The sequence below is a fragment of the Oncorhynchus keta genome, chromosome 30 (genome assembly GCF_023373465.1).
Source record: "Oncorhynchus keta strain PuntledgeMale-10-30-2019 chromosome 30, Oket_V2, whole genome shotgun sequence".
Taxonomy (NCBI): domain Eukaryota; kingdom Metazoa; phylum Chordata; class Actinopteri; order Salmoniformes; family Salmonidae; genus Oncorhynchus; species Oncorhynchus keta.
The window spans coordinates 41,161,412-41,184,946 of record NC_068450.1 but is presented as its reverse complement, the minus strand read 5'-3'; the positions used below and the strand labels follow the sequence as shown (position 1 = coordinate 41,184,946).

Below are 23,535 nucleotides of genomic sequence, written 5' to 3'. Positions count from 1 at the left end.
TTCTTGGGTATGACGCTACAAGCTTGGCACACGTGTATTTGGGGAGTTTCTCCCATTTTTCTCTGCAGATCCTGTCAAGCTCTGTCAAGTTGGATGGGGAGCTATGCTGCACAGCTATTTCCAGGTCTCTCCAGAGATGTTTGATCGGGTTCAAGTCCGGGCTCTGGTTGGGCCACTCAAGGACATTCAGAGACTAGTCCCGAAGCCTCTCCTGCACTGTCTTGTCTGTGTGCTTAGGGTCATTATCCTGTTGGAAGATGAACCTGCGACCCAGTCTGAGGTCCTGAAAGCTCTGTAGCAAGTTTTCATCAAGGATCTCTCTGTACTTTACTCCGCTCATCTTTCCCTCCATCCTGACTTGTCTCCCAGTCCCTGCCGCTGAAAAACATCCCCACAGCATGATGCTGTGACCACCATGCTTCACCATAGGGATGGTGCCAGGTTTCCTCCAGACGTGACAGTTGAATTCAGGCCAAAGAGATCAATCTTGGTTTCATCAGATTACAGAATCTTGTTTCTTATGGTCTGAGTCTTTAGGTGCCTTTTGGCAAACTCCAAGCGGGCTGTCATGTGCCTTTTACTGAGGAGTGGCTTCAGTCTGGCCACTTTACCATAAAGGCCTGATTGGTGGAGTGCTGCAGAGGTGGTTGTCCTTCTGGAAGGTTCACACATCTCCAGAGAGGAACTCTAGAGCTCTGTCTATGTGACCATCACCTACCTGACCAAGGCCCGATAACTCAGTTTGGCGGGGCGGCCAGCTCTAGGAAGAGTCTTGGTGGTTCCAAACTCCTTCCATTTAAGAATGATGGATGCCACTGTGTTGTTGGGGACCTTCAATGCTGCAGAATTGTTTTGGTACCCTTCGCCAGATCTGTACCGCAACAGAATCCTATCTCGGCGCTCTATGGACAATTCCTTCAACCTCATGGTTTGGTTTTAGCTCTAGAATGCACTGTCAACTGTGGGACCTTATATAGACAAGTGTGTGCATTTCCAAATCATGTCCAATCAATTGAATTTACCACAAGTGGACTCCAATCAAGTTGTAGAAACATGTCAAGGATGATCAATGGAAACAGGATCCACCTGAGCTCAATTTCGAGTGTCATAAACATTTTTAAAACCCCTGTTTTCGCTTTGTCTTTATGCTGTATTGCTGAGTATTTTAGAAGAAAAAAATATATAATAAGTATTTGACATAACAAAATGTGGAAGGGATCTGAATTCTTCCTGAAGGACCTGTATTTTGACAAAAATGTATTTTCATTGTACTTGACGCATAAAATGCACTTAAATGGATTTAAATCACTACAAAAATGACTACAAACATTATCGGTGATTTAATTAAGCGGAGGAGAGGCACTTATTGTTGTCTATACCATATAAAAAATGTAACATGAGATTTTTTTTCTCCATAACTTCAATTATATCACTGGCTTGGTGGACCAATTTCTTTTCTCCTGTAGCTAGGTTTTCATTCAATTGCCGACAGATTTTCATGTGAATATTAAAACATCTGCATAAAGCAATATGCACATTTTCCCACCAGGGATGTTTCCATCAAACTGAAATATTGCGAATAAAAGGCTGTGCATGATGATGTAGTGCACATAAAAAAAACTTTTGTGGTTAAATTACCATAAAAAAATACTAGTTAAATGGGGTTCCATTGCATTTTCAACTGTAGTGACGGTTTTGTCACAAAAACTGTTGCCTTATATAGCAAATGTGCCCACTTTGAACTTGGCACGTGTGCTCTAGCCAACAGCTCGCAGAGAGAGTGTGGGTATTGGTAGGCTACGTACAGTTGAAGTTGGAAGTTTACATACACTTAGGTTGGTATCATTAAAATTCGTTTTTCAAACACCACAAATTTCTTGTTAACAAACTATTGTTTTTGTCAGGTCGGTTAGGGCATCTACTTTGTGCATGACTCAAGTCATTTTTCCAACAATTGTTTACAGACAGATTATTTCACTTATCATTCACTGTAATCACAATTCCAGTTGGTCAGAAGTTTATATACACTAACATGACTGTGCCTTTAAACAGCTTGGAAAATTCCAGAAAATTATGTAATGTCTTTAGAAGCTTCTGAGAGGCTAATCATCACACCATTTGAGTCAATTGAAGGTGTACCTGTGGATGTATTTCAAGGCCTACCATCAAACTCAGTGCCTCTTTGCTTGACATCATAGGAAAACCAAAATAAATCAGCCAAGGCCTGGTCCATCCTTGGGAGCAATTTCCAAACACCTGAAGTTACCACGTTCATCTGTACAAACAATAGTACACAAGTTTAAACACCATGGGACCACGCAGCTGTCATACTGCTCAGGAAGGAGACACGTTCTGTTTCCTAGAGATGAATGTACAAGGTGCAAATCAATCCCAGAACAACAGACAAGGACCTTGTGAAGATGCTGGAGGAAACAGGGACAAAGGTATCTATATCCACAGTAAAAACGAGTCTCATGTTGACATAACCTGAAAGGCCGCTCAGCAAGGAAGAAGCCACTGCCCCAAAACCGCCATAAAAAAGCCAGACTACGGTTTGCAACTGCACATGGGGACAAATATTGTTCTTTTTGGAGAAATGTCCTCTGGTCTGATGAAACAAAAACAAAACTGTTTGGCCTTAATGACCATCGTTATGTTTGGAGGAAAAAGGGGGAGGCTTGCAAGCCGAGGAACACCATCCCAACCGTGAAGCACGGGGGTGGCAGCATCATGTTGTGGGGGTGCTTTGCTGCAGGAGGGACTGGTGCACTTCGCAAAATAAATGGCATCATGAGGCAGGACAATTATGTGGATATATTGAAGCAACATCTCAAGACTTCAGTCAGGAAGTTCAAGCTTGGTCGCAAATGGGTCTTCCAAATAGACAATGACCCCAAGCATACTTCCAAAGTTGTGGCAAAATGGCTTAAGGACAAAAAAGGCAAGGTATTGAAGTGGCCATCACAAAGCCCTGACCTCAATTCTATAGAAAATGTGTGGGCAGAACTGAAAAAGTGTGTGCGAGCAAGGAGGCCTACAAACCTCACTGAGTTACACCAGCTCTGTCAGGAGGAATGGGCCAAAATTCCCCCAACGTATATTGGGAAGCTTGTGGAAGGTTACCCTAAATGTTTGACCCAAGTTAAACAATTTAAAGGCAATGCTACCAAATACTAATTGTGTGTATGTAAACTTCTGACCCACTGGGAATGTGATGAAAGAAACAAAAGATGAAATAAATCATTCTCTCTGCTATTATTCTGACATTTCACATTCTTAAAATAAAGTGGTGATCCTAACAGACCTAAGACAGGGAATTTCTACTAGGATCAAATGTCAGGAATTGTGAAAAACTGAGTTTAAATGAATTTGGCTAAGGTGTATGTAAACTTCAGACTTCAACTGTACATTATGAGATTATTATGGATAAGGGCAAGATTATTTGTATTTTTCAAACAGCAGCCGAATATTGATCATCATGTCACCAGAATAAGACCCTCAATATTTATTGGAAAGGAACATCAAGCCAATCACAGTGCACTTTCACCACCTTGTGCTTTCCTGAGTCATTGAGTGACTCCAAGTTTACTTCGATGTAACGGTTATTATATAAATATTTGCGCATAAAGGTGTTTCCACTGCCATATCTGGCATAATACATTTTTTTACAGACAAAAATATCCCAACATGTCGAACGGACAAATTGTCTGTCAGCTTTTATTAATTTGTAGCTGCATTTCATGTTTCCATCAGCCCGGTCGTGACTTTTTCCATGCATCAGGTAATTCATCCGCATTAAATGGTTGGATGGTTAACCTGGTTATTGATCAATACGTAAAGGGTAATTTAAGGGCCGCCCGAGTAGCGCAGCGACCGGGAGACCCATGAGGCGGCGCACAATTGGCCCAGTGTCGGGATGGATGGTGGGGATGTCCTTGTCACATCGTAAGCTAGCGACTCCTTGTGGCGGGCCGGGCGCATGCTTGCTGACTTCGGTAGCCAGTTGTACGGTGTTTCCTCCGCACATTGGTGCGGCCTGTCAATCCAAAAGAAAGCTGCCATTATCTGCCACACGGGTTGCTACGAGCTACCTACAGTCAACATGATTTGACTGAAAATCTGAGTCAGGTGTTACTATTATCCCTGTGCTTCACTGAACCTCATGCTGTGTGGAGAAGAGGAGGCAAGCAATGAACAAAGGTGAGATTACTATTATGTTCACCCAATTAATTCCAATTAGCATGTGTACACCCATGTCAGCTGCCGTGCTGCTAGCTGATTTGCTAATGGGATTAGCCCGAGGAGACTCCCTCACGCTAATGGGGAGAAACTGGCCTGCGCCCTTTACCTCACTAACAACTATGTGACAGTTCCTAATTTATTTCCTGTTCCACTTTGGGTGATGGACAATAGCCTCTTTTGGCAATCCACACAGAGGCAGGCAGGTATTGGAGGGCCTTGTTTGAGATTCTCTTGTCCTCATTTTTGAGCTAATAACATTGTACTGTTCTGCTCTGTACTTAATACTGAGTTGGAGTTCAATTTTAGGATGTAAACTCTTGTGTAACAATAGTTGTTTATCTGGTCAGTCAAAGATGGCGGGTGGGTGAGAGAAGAGTGAGAGAGAGACTTCACTTCAAAGCCGGAAAGCCTCACGGCATAGGTAACACAGCTAGTGTTGACATTGGTAGTGACAACCTCAAACTGACCACTCAGAAGTGATACAGTCTGCCCTGACCTCCCACTGAACCCGAAAAGAGTTAGACTTTTGGTAAACACAAAAATGTACGCTCACAACACATAGTACCACAGCTGTTTGAAAAGCTTACATCTACATTGGAATTGTTATGTCTGGTTAAATATCCCTAAGCAACATCGTTATTTAAAATAAAATAAAAAAATACAATATTTAGGCATAATCAGGTTTTATTTTATTCATGCTTATAATAAACCAAAGCAAAAATTATAGTTGAAATATAGGACAGCAATATGTTCAGCAAATGTTAGTCAGTTTTCCAAAGTTAGAGTTCTAGGAGATAACTCACTACCTGAACACTATAATATGTCATCAAGCATTACAATAAACATGCATAGATGCACTGATGAGGTATGCAGTAGCCTGTGCAGTAAAAGTATGCTGTTTCGGGCTTGTCGGCAAGCTAGTTTACTGACCTAAAATGCTGCTAATGTGTCAGTACCTGCACTCACCATAATCTGACTCATGACGACATTAAATTGTGCGATTTATTGTGACAACAATATTATTATCAAGACTGAAATGTAGACACCATGTAGTCGTAACATTCAGGGTAAAGCATAGCCAGGAGGGGAGGAGATCCAATGGCTTTTGGAGTCAGGGGGATATAGTGATATTAGGGCTTTAGAAACAGACACTCAATGGAGGTCAGACGTTTGCTGTGCTCTCACCCTCCTATTCTTCCAGCCCTAAACCCAGCTGACATGGTTTGAATATGGTGCATGAATTCCCATTCCTCGGGCGGATGTAAACAGTCCCTTCGGCCCAGTGGTAAACAAAAGAGCCGTATCTCTTACTGTGTGACTCCAAGAGGTAGTAGAGCAAGGGGAGGGGGGTTCAATTACATAGTTGCATAATAAGACCGGTAGGACTCCATGCCAGTGGGAGACTACCGTAATTGCTGGACTATAAGCCGCTACTTTATTCCCACGCTTTGAACCTCGTGGTTTATACAATGACGCGGCTAATTTATGGATTTTTCCCGCTTTCACAAGATTCATGCTGCCAAAAAACTGAGCACCGTCACATAATGTGGCGTAAAATCGAGCGCGCTCAAACTTCCCATCATTCTGATTACGGTAGTAAGTTTGTCACCCTCATCATGGCAAAGACATGGAGAAATGCATATGATGCAGCTTTCAAGTTGAAGGCGATCGATCTGGCTGTTAGAAAAGGAAAGAGAGCAGCTGCACGGGAGCTTGGCCTTAATGAGTCGATGATAAGACGTTGGAAACAGCAGCGTGAGGAACTGACTCAGTGCAAAAAGACAACAAAGTCTTTCAGAGGGAAGAAAAGCAGATGGCCCAAAGTATTTGCAGCCACTCAACATCAGTGTAAATCGTGCATTTAAGGTGGCGCTCCTTGTTCAGTGGGAGTCTTGGATGACAAGTGGGGAGAAATCCTTCACTAAAACGGGCTGCATGCGAAGAGCAAGTTCTGGTCAAGTCTGCCAGTGGGTCCTGACAGCGTGGAGCATTTTCAAAAAATCCACTATCATCAACGTTTCGACTGGAGCCTGGAAGGGGCAGCATGAGCTCACTATTTGTGGGAAAGCGACAATTCCAACATCGGATGAAGATGGATCTCTCACACCGAAGGAGATGACTAGTCAGTGGGAGGAGGAAGATAGTGACCAAGTTCATTTGTTTCAAGTCCCACCTGCGGCTTATAGACATGTGCAGCGTATTTATGTACAAAATACATATTTTTTAATAATTCAGTGGGTGCGGTTTATATTCAGGTAAAGTCCAGCATTCTCCATTCAGGCTGCCTGATTTCATGGATCTCCACTATAGTCTGGGATTGATCCACACAAGTCCCCCGGCGAACGGTTCGTACATAAAACATTCTCCATTCAGGCTGGATTTCATGGCGAGAAGGCAACAACAAAAAAACAAGGAAAATATGGCTCCTTTCATTGTGAAACACCATTTTCCAACACCACGCTAGTGTGGCTAATGCGTAGGAATGTTAGCCTTCTTGCCATTAAATCTAGTTAGGGAGGAAATCGAAGCCTTTTCCAGCCTGAGTGTAGAATGTTTTATGTAAGACCCGGATCACCAGGGGACACGAGTGTATTACCGGCTGTGCACATCAAGCCCAGATGACAGTGGAGATCCATAAAGCGGCTGCCCAGGCTACTTCTCTGCCGGCTAAACTCAGAACTCCATGTGCTTCTGATTCATCTGATGGCTGACACATACTCTGGGTCTGATATCACCTGACTCGAGACAGGGGTTGCTCCTTTTGATTTCAAAAGATCTGAAGGAATATAATAAATCAGTGATGGGAAAACACAGCAATGCAGGTCTCTTTTGTGAGTGAGATGATACCCGACCCTATGGTATTAACTTAATTGTGTAAGCCCAAGCAATGTTTTTACACAAACAAATGTTCTGAAATCTCATCCGAACACTCAGGCGTGTTTCACAGTTTGTTCCACGCACTGGAAAACTTCCTTTGCTGTCTCCCAGAGGACTTAAGACTCCTTTGATGTGACAAGGCGGAGGAGGTATTTGGACAACCTGTTGTGTCTTTGAGATGGATGGGATCCCCTGTGGGTATCGACCTCACTATTTTCAGAGGCGAAGGAAAATGTTTTATGGAGGCATAGATTAGAAGCACTTGTACAAAGGAAAACATTCCAGTGAATTACTCGCCTGATGACTAACCTTTCCTTCGACCTGAGGACTAGGCATCTAGGAGAGGTTTATGAACGTGTAGGTCTGATAAGTGAATGAGTGAGTGTATGTGAGTGCGCATGTGTATCGGGAGGCATTAATGACGAGCAGCTCTGGAAGGAGAGTGAGAGAGAGATATGGACGTGGATGGGATCCAAGCTCTGGCTCAGTGAATAGAATCGTCTAATCCTCCTCCATCAATGGCAGCGCAGCTCACATTTGCCTCTGATTAGGTTTCCCACCCACGCCACTTCACTCCGTCGCCGTAACTCTATCTGTGGTAGCGTGGGGGAGCCAGCTAGCATCTCACCACCTCCGAGCCTGAGTGGTGGATTTTACCGCAGCAGCATCTATATTCTCTATATCAGCCTTTGAGTGGAGATAAAGAAGAAAGAAGAAAAACCTTGCTTGATAAATATTTCATTGGAGTTTTCCCAGAGGTAGCCCATTTCGCTTAGGACGGGTGTGCAGCAGCAACTGATTAGATAGATACCCACTGGGCACAGAAGTCAGTTCAAAGTCTAGTTTTGATTTACATTTGGTTGAGTTGTCAACTAACGTGAATTCAACATCAAATAAATAAACAAATTTGCCATGTCATTGGACTTAGGTTAAAAGTAAATGCCTTTACTTTGATGGCTTTGACGTCACTACATAGATTTTGGGGTTTAAATTACATGGAAACAATGTTGATTCAACCAGTTTTGCCCAGTAGGTAGGCTCTAACGAACAAAGAGCTCCTATAGGCTTCTACTGCATCCATATCTTTGCCTGTATTAAACAGGATATCCTACCTGCAGCACACCCTGCAAGAATGTAGCAAGAGGGCAACTTCAGGGGTTGAGTTAACTGGGCTAATTCAAGTTCAGGTTTATTACTTTTCCTAAGAGGAAAAGAGGAAACAGAACTGATGTATGGGTGAGATTTTCATACACTGCCCATCATTGACAGATTTATATGGAAGTACTTCCATATATACTTTGAAAACAGGCTACCTTCAGATGAGTCTTGTGAGGCATGTGGGCGTCCTAGTGCAAAACAACTGACATGTAGGCCTATGTGTTGGTGAGAGTCTCACCTTTCGATGGTGGGTGAAATTAGTGTGTAGCCCAAACTGTTTGGACAGATTGGAGGTTGTCAGATTGGCGGTTCTGACTTCAGACAAGTCCCATGACACTTCTGGGGATCGTAGAGCAAAACGGAAAACACAATCTTGTCCGTAACAGTCTCATCTTTCCATAAAGGGGTCTGTTTGTAGTTGGATGTTACAGACATTTCTTGGGATGTCTCCTTGTCTGACAAACACCGCTGTAGCTCTGCCACCTTTTACCACAGATGAGGAAGGTCAACATGGGCAGATTTTTTTATTTTAAGTAACCTTCATTTAACAAGACAAGTCAGTTAAGAACAAATTCTTATTTACAATGACGGCCTACCCCTGCCAAACTGGGATGACGCTGGGCCAATTGTGTGCCACCCTATGGGACTCCCAATCACAGCCGTATGTGATGCAGCCTGGACTCGAGCCAGGTACTGCAGTGATGACTCTTGCGCTGAGATGCAGTACCTTAGACCACTGCACCACTCTCGGGAGCCCGATGGATGCAGGGGATTGAGACGCAGCCCATCCCAAAATGATATCTCTTGCTTAAACAGAAATATTTGTATATTATGCTAATTAGATGTCCATGGGGGCACGAACATTGAATCTAGGGATTAACGAGATACTGTCCAATGCAGGGGTGGGTAACTCCATTCCTCCAGAGCCTGATTGGTCTCACACTTTTCTCCATCCCTAGCAAACACAGCTGATTAATCAAATTGCATTCTAAACTGAAGATAATGATTAGGTGATTATTGGAGTCAGGTGTGTTAGCTGGGGTTGGGGCAAAACTGTGACACCAATCAGGCCCTCGAGGATTGGAATTGCCCACCCCTGGTCTAATGGTACCAATAGAGGATGACAACGCCATCTAAACTATAATCATAACTTTTTTTTAAATATATATACATACCAGATAGGTGCAGTGAAATGCGTTGTTTTACAGGGTCAGCTATAGTACTACGGCACCCCTGGAGCAAATTAGGGTTAAGTGCCTTTCTCAAGGACACACCTCCAGATTTTTCAACTTGACGGCTATGTTAATCAAACCAGCAACCTTTCCATTTCTTGCCCAATGCTCCATCCACTACGCAACCTCCCACCCTACATCTCTCCAAACACCCACAGTGTGATGCTAATCCTCAGTCTTAGCCCCCTGGGTGTCCATGTAAAACAGTCTTAGCCCCCTGGGTGTCCATGCAAAACAGTCTTAGCCCCCTGGGTGTCCATGCAAAACAGTCTTAGCCTCCTGGGTGTCCATGTAAAACAGTCTTAGCCCCCTGGGTGTCCATGCACAGCACTTTAATTGATTTGAGTGAACGTCTAAGCCCACGCACTGGGACACACAATACATGTACCCAGTTCAGTGGCGCATCTCTGAAGATGATCTGAATCTGAGCCTGGGTTGGTGATGCACAAAGAATGACCTAAACGCTCATTCATAATCAGTCTTTCTCATTTAAATGAACTGCAATAACCATGGGGAGTGTCCACAAAATGGACTCTGAATATCACCCAACTGTGAACCATAAGGTGAGTGAACCTTGGAATTATGCACTTTGGGATGCAAGGCACTGGACCGACACAGTATTATCTTCATCATCATGATGACTGCTGTAGGATATTTTGAGGGATTTACCTATAGCAGTAGTTTTTATACCATTGAAATCCTTGGGCGGGCCATTGTATGTTTTTTTTTTGGGGGGGGGGTCGAAAAGCGCTTTCAATGTACACTTAAATGACTAAAACCAGATATAGAGTATGTACAAAAGATAATGGACCTTTATCTTTTTTAATAATATGATCTTTGAGAACTAACATTCACCGAAATAAAAGCTAGGCAAGGCAGTCAGGGAGAATTGAAAATTCCAAAAACAATGAATTTAGATTTTGCTATTATGTTTGAGCAAAATAACACAGCATTAGCCATGGCAAAATGCAAAGAATTGCAGGAAATGTGCTTTAAAACTGCAAAATGTTCTCTCGGCTGAATGGGGATATGTGTATAATTGCAGGAAATTGGGGGCCAAGATGGGGGGCCTCTAAAATATTCTCTTAAATTCAACCAAGCTGCCGGGCAGACCGCACCCCCGTCACACCCCTTCCATGCCCCCTGCCACACCTACCACCTAAGCCCCTTTAAGATCCAGAAGAAACCCTGTATAGTCTAAATTAGAACGAGGAGAGTAGCAAAAATGAAAGTGAAACACATGGTAGGTAGTCTGTGGTAGTTTCTGCAGTCCAGAATGTTATACGATTCGTATTCAACCTAGTATTAGTGCAGCATGCCATTTTTTTTTTTTTTACAACTATGCAACCATTTCGGGTCTTGGCCACCGAAATGAGGTGATAATCCAAAATCTGTTATTCTGTAGCCGCTCAACTGAGCAGAGTATAACGGAAGAGGCAGGAGGCAGACACAGATATAAAGAAAATGCATCGCTTCATCAATGTCTCAAAGAAGCGTACGCAGGTAAAGTGTGTGAGAGAGAGAGGGAGAGAAAGAGAGAGGGACATATTGTGTGTCTGTTTGGGAGAGAGGCGGGGAGAGAAAGAGAGCGAGAGAGAGTGAGGGAGAGAGAGAGTGAGAGAGAGAGAAAGAGACAGTCTGTTAAGTCAAGCCCCATGCACTCATTCTTCCATCACTCACATTTACCCATGAAGGCACTGTGAGACCTTGGGTTGGAATGAAAAATACTAATCAATGGGCTAAAAAAAAGCCAGTCGCACCGTCAAAATATGAATATTACCCCAGCTTAAACCTTCTCCTCCGTATAGGGGGACATCCATATAACAGGCTTACTGGTGGAAACGGTATAAAACGGCATATCTTTGAGATACATTTCCAAGGTATTGTTCAACTCACTCGACCCCTCCCTGCTTGTAAGGCAGAGTAGAATGCAATGTGATTTTCTGGGTCAGGGATGGCATTGACAAACTTCTGCGTTTTCCCGAACAAAGCCACTGTGTCTGTGGAAAGGCAGAGCCTAGTTCAGGGAAGTAAGCACAACCTGACGAGTGTTGAATGGGGAACATCTTGGCAGGGACTGTCACAAAATGTGATTTTATTTTAAGTCTGGTGTGACGATGTCACTTCATCTTCCTCTGAGGAAATGGAGATATAGCCGGTGAAATTAAGTATTATTGACATAGCGAAATTTGGTAACTAATAGATGGGTTAGCGAACAACTTCGCGAAAATGGTGAACAAGCTTCAAAGGTGCAGAAGGCCATGTGTTGTTGTGATTCTGGAATGCTATATAGCTAGCAACAATTGGCAAGAAGCTGCCATGTTGGGAATCATGGGTGGCTCGTTCGAGCTAATTTTATCTTGTTCTTGATACCATGCCTTGTTTTGAGTTGTTTTGATGATAATCTAAAATATTCACTAGCTTCCTAACCAACAACTGAAACAATGCATTTCAGAGACATTTTGCAAATGTATTTATGTTTTCAATCAACATTGGAGAAGAATGTTGTCACCAATCTTAACCAATTGCCCTAAAGTTGAGCACTTGTCCGTTTTGTTGCTTAACAACAAACCCATCTATTAGGCATTAATGAAATAATACATAACAAAGGCTATATACAGTATTACATGTTTTTAATTAGCCTACAACATAAACATTTATAAATGCATAGGTTATCCTGCAGTAGTAAATACGGATTGTTTATGCGGTGGTCATGAGCTATGAATTCCATTAGTTTTTCCAACAGGACAATGATCCAAAAGACACCTCCAGGATGTACAAGGGCTATTCGACCACGAAGGAGAGTGATGGAGTGTTGCATCAGATGACCTGACTTCCAAATGATAGTCTCACTAAGCGCAAACCAGATGGGATGGCGTATCGCTGCAGAATGCTGTGGTAGCCATGCTGGTTAAGTGTGCCTTGAATTCTAAAGAACTCACTGACAGTGTCACCAGCAATGCACCCCCACACCATCACACCTCCTCCTCCATGCTTCACGGTGGGAACCACAGATGCAGAGATCATCTGTTCAACTACTCTGCGTCTAACAAAGACACAGCGGTTGAACCAAAAACCTCAAATTTGGACTAATCAGACCAAAGGACAGATTTCCATTGGTCTAATGTCCATGGCTTGTGTTTCCTGGCCCAAACAAGTCTATTCTTCTTATTCGTGTCCTTTAGTAGTGGTTTCTAAGCAGCAATTCGACCATGATGGCCTGATTCACGCAGTCTCCTCCGAACAGTTGATGTTGAGATGTGTCCGTTACTTGAACTCTGTGAAGCACTTATTTGGGCTGCAATTTCTGAGGCTGGTAACTTGTTCATTAAATTAACTTATCCTCTGCAGCAGAGGTAACTCTGGGTCTTCCTTTCCTGTGGTGGTCCTTATGAGAGCCAGTTTCATCATAGCACCTGAAAAAAACTTTCAAAGCTCTTGACATTTTCTGGATTGACTGACATTCATGTCTTTGTTATTTGTATTATTTATTTTTTTTAGTGGGTAGATCATCTTTAATATTGCAGATAGATTGTAGCTTCCATCAATGTAATTGTCTGCATCATTTCCAATCCCCCATATATCTTTGGCGTATTTATATATATTTATATATACTGTATATACACACCCTTAATATATATATCTTTAAAATATATTTTCCTTTGTCATTCCCCGCAAACCCTACCACCCCTCCCCTAATTGGAGTAAACAAATAAACACTTAGGCTTCTACTTCCAGCTTATCAAATCAAATCAATTGTTATTAGTCACATGCGTCGGATCTTACAGTGAAATGCTTACTTACAAGACCCTAACCAACAATGCAGTTAAAAAAAATATGAATAGGAATAAGAAATAAAAGGAACAAGTAATTAAAGAGCAACAGTAAAATAACAATAGCGAGACTACATACGTACCAGTACAGAGTCAATGCGCGGGGGCACCGGTTAGTCGAGGTCATGGAGGTAATGTGTACATGTAGGTAGAGTTATTAAAGTGACTATGTATAGATAATAACAAAGAGTAGCAGTGGCGTAAAAGAGGGGTTTGGGATGTGGGCAATGCAAATAGTCTGGGAAGCCTTTTGATTAGATGTTCAGGAGTCTTATGGCTTGGGGGTAGAAGCTGTTTAGAAGCCTCTTAGACCCAGACTTGGTGCTCCGGTACCGCTTGCCATGTGGTAGCAGAGAGAACAGTCTATGACTAGGGTGGCTGGAGTTCTTGACAATTTTTAGGTCATTCCTCTGACACCGCCTGGTATAGAGATCCTGGATGGCAGGAAGCTTGGCCCCAGTGATGTAGTGCCTTGCATTCGGAGGCCGAGCAGTTGCCATGCCAGGTAGTATTGCAACCATGCTCTAGATGGTGCTGCTGTAGAAACTTTTGAGGATCTGAGGACCCATACAAATTTTTTTCAGTCTCCTGAGGGGGAATAGGTTTTGTCGTGCCCTCTTCAAGACTGTCTTGGTGTGCTTGGACCATGTTAGTTTGTTGGTGATGTGGACACCAAGGAACTTGAAGCTCTCAACCTGCTTCACTACAGCCCAGTCGATGAGAATGGGGGCGTGCTCAGCCTACTTTTCCTGAAGACCACAATCATCTCCTTTGTCTTGATCATGTTGAGGAAGAGGTTGTTGTCCTGACACCACACATTTTCTCTAGGCGCACTGGTGCTCCTAAATTCAAATTCCCGGTCGCAGCTAAATATTTAGGCGCATATGCGAACAAAATGGTCACACTTGACAAACAGAGCCAACGGGTCTGTCTGAGGAAGAGAGCGAGATGGAGAGAAAGTCTTGTCTTTCAGGACGTGCATCACAGGAGGTTGGCGGCACCTTAATTGGGGAGGACGGACCTGTGGTAATGGCTGGAGTGAAGTAAGTGGAATGGTATCAAATATTTGATGCCATTCTATTTGCTCTGTTCCAGCCATTATTGTGAGGCGTCGTTCCCTCAGCAGCCTTCACTGACGTGCATCGATAGTTGAGTGCTAATAAAAAAGGTATTAGGTGGTTTATAAGGTGGAAGAAACTTAATGCAACTGGAAGAAACTTAATGCACATATTTCAATTAGAAAGCTGGGAGACAAGGCAAATTAGTTTAAGATTAAGCTATATTTCAATTGCTGTTTTTATTAGACAGATACAAGTGTGGGATCTTAATTTGAGCCCGTTTTCTACAGCAGAAAAATGATCCTGCAGCAACGGGAAATGTGCATTATTATGTGGGTTATAATAGACATTTTTGTAGGGGTTGATACATTTTTCATTAGTGCAAATCAAGTCTGAGTTTCCAAAGTGGACAAACTTTAGAAGCCTTTTTAAAACTCAATACACTCCACGTTTGCATTTCCTGTTGTAGCAGTGGATCAGGAGCGCATATGTGAAGCTGCAAGCAAACAGAGATGTTAGCGAGGCAGTTGAGGCTCTTGTGTGAAGCTGAAGGCAAACAGAGGTCTTGTCAAGGCAGCTGAGGCTCTTGTGTGAAGCTGCAAGCAAACCGAGGTCATATCGAGGCAGGTGCAGGCAAACAGAGGTCTTATCGAGGCAGCTGAGGTTTTTGTGTGAAGCTGCAGGCAAACAGAGGTCTTATTGTGGCAGCTGAGGATCTTGTGTGAAGCTGCAAGCAAACAGAGGTCTTATTGAGGCAGCTGAGGCTCTTGTGTGAAGCTGCAGGCAAACAGAGGTCTTATCGAGGCAGCTGAGGCTCTTTTGTGAAGCTGCAGGCAAATAGAGGTGTTATAGAGGCAGCTGAAGCTCTTGGCTGCATCTGCCAAGTCCACACTAATACTGTCTCAACTAATGCTGTCCATGTGCCAACACAGAGTATTACTCAGGCATACAAACACAAACACGTAGGCATGGTTAAGCATACACACATACAGTGCGTACAGTATGAAAGCACATCAGAGAGAACTCAAAGAGATAGGAAACATGGACGAGTTGAGAAAAACACACAAATACAGACAAACAGACAGACAGGCAAGCACGTATACACAGTAAGATGTTAGAATGAATGCAGAGGCCATAAAGTTACTAGTTGGCAAGACTGAAAGCAAGGCACATACACATTTTTTCACCATGCAGATGCATTCATGCAAACAGTATCTAAAGCAGGGGTTCTGAAATGTTTTGGGGCTGAGGACGCCTTTTGTGATAGCAAATTCAGTAGGGACCCCCTCATAATCAGAACAGAACTCGAGTGAGATAAAATTTAAAAAATAGCATACAAGGAGTTTTACTATGACTTCGGCAGGGCATGGACAGGCGAACCAAGTCCCGGGCCCTGGGAAGGAACATTTTAAAAGGCCCGTCTCTTGTCATCGGAGAGAAAATGTGGCCGTTTCCAGCTAATTTCCTGTCATTAAAAAAAAAATCCATGACACAGAGGGAAAAATGTGCAGTTTTAAAGCTTAAGTTAGAGTGCATTTATTTATTTTAAATATTGAAATTAAAAAATGATAATTGGTGGACTAAGAGCCATGTTTCCCAGGGTTAAGAACATAAACAATATTACATTTTATTGTCTTTTATAGTCTAAGCCTATTCCTCGGATTCCTTGGCCAAAATTAGTTTCACCTGTTGTTGTTCGTCATTTTCCTTAAATACATTTTTTTTAAACACAAGAGGGACATATTTCTTCCACATAGCTCATCAAATGGCTCGTCTTGTTGGGGCTTTGGCGATAAAGACAATGTTTTCCTTCGTGTTTTTCTCCTCGTTGATTTGAGTCTTTTCACCCCGAGGCAGCATCATAGACATCATTTCCACTTGTTTACATCCTTATTAAGAATAATCATTATTATTCCCTGTGGCGGGCGGAAAGAAGAGTAACAGGCCACATAGAACAGAGCTCGGAAAAGGGGAATGGTTTCAGTCTCGTTTTCGTTTTGGGGTTATGGCCTCCTGATTGCTGCCTCTTTGTTTGCTGCATGATTCACTCAAAGCACTTAAGTAAAAACCCAAGGGAGAGAAATTGTCATGGAGAACAGGATGAAATGACCATAAAATGTGTCAAACTAGCATGAGCTCATTGTTACACTACATGAACACACGTTGTTCTGTAGAGATTGGAACCACATCCAAGTGTTAGGCACTGTACAGTACTGTGGTTTAGGCCTAGGTCTACTGCAAGGTGTGGAGCATCACACATTCCAAGTTTAGCCGAGTTTTCAGGATTTTCACACATTCTTCTTAATTCCCCCTTAAACACATTATCCCCCAAACTCATGGGTTTACCCATTAGGAACTCTCAGTATTATTTTAGTTCCATATTCAAGGTTACTAACTAGGCCAGAAAAACTGTTGTCCTGAAAATCTTACACATTTCACAAATAGGGATTTGGGAAGGTGGGAAACCTTCACTCCCAGTGGCTAACTGGTAGTTTATATAAAACACACTTGAGAACTGTGGTTAGCTCAACTGCGATTTGACTCACACAAAATAGTTAAAGTGGAAAGGTCATCTGAATCAGTATCCCACTAATTATATATATAATAATATATTATAATTATTATTTTTTTGGGGGGGGGTCTCCATTAGCTCTTGCGAAAGCAGCAGCTACACTTCCTGGGGCCCACACAAAACATGAATTATGACATAATGCAGAACATTAATAGACAAGAACAGCTCAAGGACAGCTAGGCTAACGGTTGTAAAGCAGTGGGTGGCTGAGGATTGGCTATGCACGTCAGAGGTGCAGGTAGACACAATCCCCGATTAACATCAGTTTGCAGGAGCTAAACCAGTGTCACGGCAACGATGAAGGACAGACAACTCTAACTACAGAGGGCGGGTGCCTATTGATCAGAGAAGGAAAGCTAAATCCATCCCACACACTGTCAATAAAACAGATGGAGCTGTGTCATCATGTGTTGTTCGCTATCGGGAGCACGGGTCTTAAACATGCGGCACATGGGCAATTTTCAGTCCGCCATCTGATTTAAAGTGGACCCTACTTGTGGTCCCCTCAGTAGGCTAACCTTTTTGATTATTTGACATTCTATGTTGGGGAAAAACTACTCACATGCAAAGAGGCACTGCACTCAGTGTCTGTGTGAAAAAGTAATTGAAGGATAATTAGGGTGCGCCCTAAACCAATTAGCATTAGCATTGGTTTTCGAGAGATAATTGATATATCCCTGACACCAACCAATCCCAGTCCTCAAGAGCTAAATTACACACTCTTAACCTCACTTCTTCATTGTGACACAGACCATCAGTGGTACATTTAACTGAGGGCCCCCTGTCTCTTAAACGTAGTAAGGCTAAAAGGATACTCTGAAGTAGCACTGAAGCTGATGCCACGCAGAGTAGGTCGTCCGAGTAGTCATCTCAGGCATTGGCAGGTTGACCCTTACTGCAGCACATCTGCAATTACAACTTACCATGTCCCTAGTGCCAGCTCCCAGAGGGCACGGCTGCGCCCGCCAATGAAGCTGAACTAAAGGATGGAGAGGATGCATGACTTGCCGTCCATTCACCAGGACAGTGGCTTGCTCGCCTGCTCGGCTTCCGAGGGCTGACCCATATATGACGTGCCCGAGCGAGACATGGCCGCAACCGCCGCTTCATGATGTGGCAGCGCTCTCTCTATTTGTCTGTCCCACGCGCTCTCTCTTTTTCATTCTTTCTCCCTCTCCTTTTCTTCACTGCTTCTCTTGATCTTTATATTGTTCTCCCTATTTTCTCTCTAAGGGACGCCATGTTTGTCTTCCTGTTTGGATCTTTGACTGTTTCGTTTCCTATCGCTATGTGGATTTCCTGCTTTTTACCCTCTGTTTTCTCTGTGGTTCTCTCTGTGGTTCTCTCTCTGTCTTTTCATCATATTCCCTTCTTTCTTTGACAGATTGAACCTATGCCGATTGAAGCGACGTTGGTGGCATTGTGCGAACAGCATTACCTGAAAGACTCAAAGTCCCAGGACATCTCAATGCCATATCTCGTATCATATGTTCCATCCTCGCTCTGCCAATACGCCAGCCTAGTGTTTGGTAAGGCGAGCTTCAATTAATGAGACACAGCGCTTGCCTCTTGGATCAGAATTACCAGAAATACCTTATGTCCTTTATAATCAATTTGTGGCACCCCGTTGAAGAGCACATACAGATTTGCCGACATACTTAAGGATCATTCACTTTACAAAGAAAAAAAGTGGGCAATTAGGAGTCTTTCAAGCACTCTGAACTCAGAATTCTTTGTCTTGCGGCTCGGACGAAATCCCATCCAAAGCTATGTGAAGGAAAATAGCTCCACTAAAATTAAGCATTTCATTCAGCAGTAGTGATTTGGCTGCCATCCCCTTGGCGGAATCGAGTTCCTGCAGGGTTCTTTATTACTGCACTAACGTGGAACACCATGCAAAGGTATTTTTCTGGGGGGGGTTTTTGCAAATGCAACCATCAAAGGGGGAGGTGGGGGGCATGAGCTCATATGACAGAATTAATCTTGGATTCTCTAGCGTCGGCTTAAAGTCGAGGAGAAATTCATGTGTAGGCCTCGTTAGTTATAAACTGCACGGAGGAGAAGAGCTCTGACTTCAAACTGCTTTGAAAAGTTGAGAGCCGTCTCAACAAGTTGTGTCTGCAAAAAGGAGTGGATTTTGTTTCCAGCGTTATTTCGGAACGTGAGGAGGAAATTCACTCAACCTTCATCTGTAATCTTTAAGAGCGTTATTTCATTTGAATGGGATGAGTGACGGAGAGTTGATTTCAGGCAATATTGTAGCTCATGCATATCAAATGTTGGCAGACTGTGCACATGAATCTATGCTATATTGCTGCTGGCCTCAAGACAGTGCGACATAGTTAAGCTATAAGACATTGTGGTGAGAGAAACGACAGCCTGGCAGAACAGGATTAACGGTTATAGGTTAGCCTACATCATTACATTTACATTACATTTAAGTCATTTAGCAGACGCTCTTATCCAGAGCGACTTACAAATTGGTGCATTCACCTTATGACATCCAGTGGAACAGCCACTTTACAATAGTGCATCTAAATATTTTAAGGGGGGTGAGAAGGATTACTTTATCCTATCCTAGGTATTCCTTAAAGAGGTGGGGTTTCAGGTGTCTCCGGAAGGTGGTGATTGACTCCGCTGTCCTGGCGTCGTGGGGGAGTTTGTTCCACCATTGGGGGGCCAGAGCAGCGAACAGTTTTGACTGGGCTGAGCGGGAACTGTACTTCCTCAGTGGTAGGGAGGCGAGCAGGCCAGAGGTGGATGAACGCAGTGCCCTTGTTTGGGTGTAGGGCCTGATCAGAGCCTGGAGGTACTGAGGTGCCGTTCCCCTCACAGCTCCGTAGGCAAGCACCATGGTCTTGTAGCGGATGCGAGCTTCAACTGGAAGCCAGTGGAGAATACATCCTCAATTCTTCATCGGATAATGCTTTATCCCAACGGACACAAATGACACAATATCATTACATAAAACGGCATAAATGGTACACTCGTATGACATTTCATAGACTAACGTAAATTAACAGAAAGGAATCACTTGCTTCAAATAATCAAACCAGTACTGTGGTAGCTATGGTGATGGGGAAACCAAAGATAAGAGCAAAGGTAGGGGTTTTGGCATTTGCTTTGTGTGGTAGGAAGAAAATACGGTATATTCAGAAAGTATTCAGACCCCTTCACTTTTTCCACATTTTGTTATGTTACAGCCTTATTCTAAAATAGATTAAATACAAATATGTACTCATTAATCTATACACATTACCTCTTAATGACAATATGAAAACAGGTTTTTGTAAATTTTTGCAAATGTATTAAAAATAAAAAACAGAAATAGCTTCCTTACATAAGTATTCAGACCCTTTGCAATGAGACTTGAAATTGAGCTCAGGTGCATCCTGTGTCCATTGATCATCCTTGAGATGTTTCTACAAGCTTGATTGGAGTCCACCTGTGGTCAATTAAATTGATTGGACATGATTTGGAAAGGCCCACACATATCTATATAAGGTCCCAGAGTTGACAGTACATGTCAGTGCAAAAAGGAATTGTCGGTAGAGCGCAGAGACAAGATTGTGTCAAGGCACAGATCTTGGGAAGGTTTCCGAAACATTTCTGCAGCATTGAAGGTCCCCAATAACATAGTGGCCTCCATCATTCTTAAATGGAAGAAGTTTGGAACCACCAAGACTCTTCCTACAGCTGACTGCCCGGCCAAACTAAGCAATCGGGGAAGAAGGGCATTGGTCAGGGAGGTGAGCAAGAACCCGGTGGTCACTCTGACAGAGCTCCATAGTTTCTCTGTGGAGATAGGAAAACCTTTCAGAAGGACAACCATCTCTGCAGCACTCCACCAATCAGGCCTTATAGTAGAGTGGCCAGACGGAATCCACTCCTCAGTAAAAGGCACAAGATAGCCTGCTTGGAGTTTGCCAAAAGGCACCAAAAGACTCTCAGACCATGAGAAACAAGATTCTCTGGTCTGATGAAACCAAGATTCAACCCTTTGGTCTGAATGCCAACCGTCACATCTGGAGAAAACCTGGCACACTCCATACGGTGAAGCATAGTGGTGGCAGCATCATACCTCGGGGATGTTTTTCATTGGCAGGGACTGGAGACTAGTCAGGATTGAGGGAAAGATGAACAGAGCAAAGTACAGAGTGATCCTTGATAAAAAACCTGCTGCAGAGTGCTCAGGACCTCAGGCAGGGTCGAAGGACCTGATAATGGCGGCGACGAATAGGGCTGCCGTGCTTCGAGCGCTTAGGACATTTTTTGTGTTATTACATACAGCCGGGAAGAACTTTTGGATACCAGAGTTTGTCAGTCCATTTCAAGACGTTAGCCTATAGCCTACCTCATATGGGCTAAAAGTACATTAAGTCTATAAAGAAAGCCCAAATAATTGAAAACATACGAAAGAAATGACTCAATATGGTGCAGGCGACTGCATAGGCCGACTTAGCTACGTGACAGAGTGGCACTTTGCCACAGGCGTTCAGCTGGCATTATGTTAGGCAAGTAAGACCATGGCCATGGCTGTCTTGGAGCATTACCACACTACGGGCACCACAGTCACTACAGTGACATGACTGTGTGTGACAGGCGCTGATACACACCAGGGAAACTGTGTCATACATCCAGCCCACTCACATTTTCACATCCTGTTACAGTAACAGTGAGGCTGAGCTCTAGACACAGATATGCTTACATGTCATGGGGTTGATAAGCAAGTGATAGGTGTTCTGATTGCATCCCACTCACAAGGAGTGTTATCTGAACGTGAGAAGCAACCAATTGAAATGGACAGGATGTCATGCTCATTTCACTGTGCACCACAGCGGGAATTTGATGTGCAGTACTCAGGGAGTATATCGCAATTTCAGACCCACAATGCAATGCAACTGGAAAAGGGTCCGTGTTCAGTCAGGGAACAAATCGTGATAGACAATGACACATACTCGTGCTCCGTATGTATGGATGAGTCATAGGCTCATATTTATAGCTTACTGTATACCTTTTCCATTAAACGGTGTGTTATAAAAACTGTTTGTACACTTTTAGTTTAGAGTACATAGCAGGGACATTCAGACACAGCCATGTTGTCCTGAGAGGACCCAGCAGAGCTAAGGAGGGAGACCATTGTGATTAGAAGTGACCCCAGATTGATGCCCACTGCGACAAGCTGACCAATCCCTGCCCCATCATCCCACTACTGCCTTCCACATCCACAAAAACATAGGCATAAACATATTCATATCATGATGGACATTTCAGACACAGCACATAACTGACATTTCAGACACCGTGCCACTGCAGAAACATGACATAGGCCTTCTATAGTGTGGCGTATCATGGCTAGGGTCTACTAAAATGTAACACTTTCTCCCTTCATGTGTTAAACAAAGAATCCATCGTGTCCATGAAAACAATGTATTTTAGTACTAGATACACTCAATACTGGGATTGAAAGGAGCTGTGTATCTCAGCGAAGCACCTGCGGCACAGTGGAAATATGAGTTGCTAAAACCGCAAAAACGCTGCAGTTGCCTCCAAAACTCTGTCTCAGTTCACCCTTTATATCAAATGAGCGCATGCAGATATACAATACCTTCAGAAAGTATTCACACCCCTCTAAAAACATAATTTGACATTATGGGTTATTGTGTGTAGATTGAATTGAATTGAATCCATTAAAAATTCAGGCTGTAACACAACAACATGTGGGAAAAGTCAAGGGGTGTGAATACTTTCTGAATTGACTGTATGAATTGACTGTATGCTAAATTAGGGAAATTAAAATACATTGCCTGCCGGTGTGTGTGTGTGTGTCTCCCTGGCAACTGTTACCTAGCCTTAACTAATTCCTGTTCCCTCGCCGAATTGCTGTGTCCAGTCCACGGAGTCAATATTACACCTGTCATAGCTACGTCTGGAAGAGGGGATATCAAACATACTTTTCGAATTGTGCCGTTAATGAGAAAACCTTTTATTTGTCACAGAGCACTTTCCGACCAGGATTCGCATGGCTTCAGTTAGCATAATCCCCCTAGTCTCATACTAACAGACTCGGAATGACAGTAGAAACGGCATAAGAAGACCTCATTCACATCTTGTTTTAAGTTTTAGAGTGACTTATGTTACAGAACAGTTCTACTAAAATAGGTCACGGTTTAAAATGACAGCAAACGGAGGCACCTATAGGATGACAGAAACTTGACAACATGAATGAGACATTTGCTGTACAGGTTCTGTTGCTCTGTGATTATGTGTGGCTGATGTGCACGGGTATGGCCATATGTGTCAGATAGCACTATGGTTGCATGAGTGGGTGGAAGTGACAGACAAGTTGACAAATGTTGCCAGATTGCTAATAACAGCTCTTATGGGTTGGCGGGTAGTGGAGGAAAGGTGTTATTAACAACAGAATGGTGACATATCGCAGTTCAGCTGTGTGATGTAGGCTACTCCCATAAATCATAACGAAATGATGGATGTTATGGACATAAGCATTATTGTCCATTACAGTGCTCACGGCACCAGTTTGTGATGATGTAACCAAGAGG

At 43.2% G+C, this 23,535-nt stretch overlaps 1 protein-coding gene across 12 annotated transcripts in view; it reads right to left on the bottom strand.

Annotated features, from left to right (window-relative positions):
* Positions 1-23,535, bottom strand: part of LOC118363603 (prominin-1-A-like) — a 110,710-nt gene that overhangs the window by 80,297 nt on the left and 6,878 nt on the right. The gene's annotated exons all lie outside the window — the stretch shown is intronic.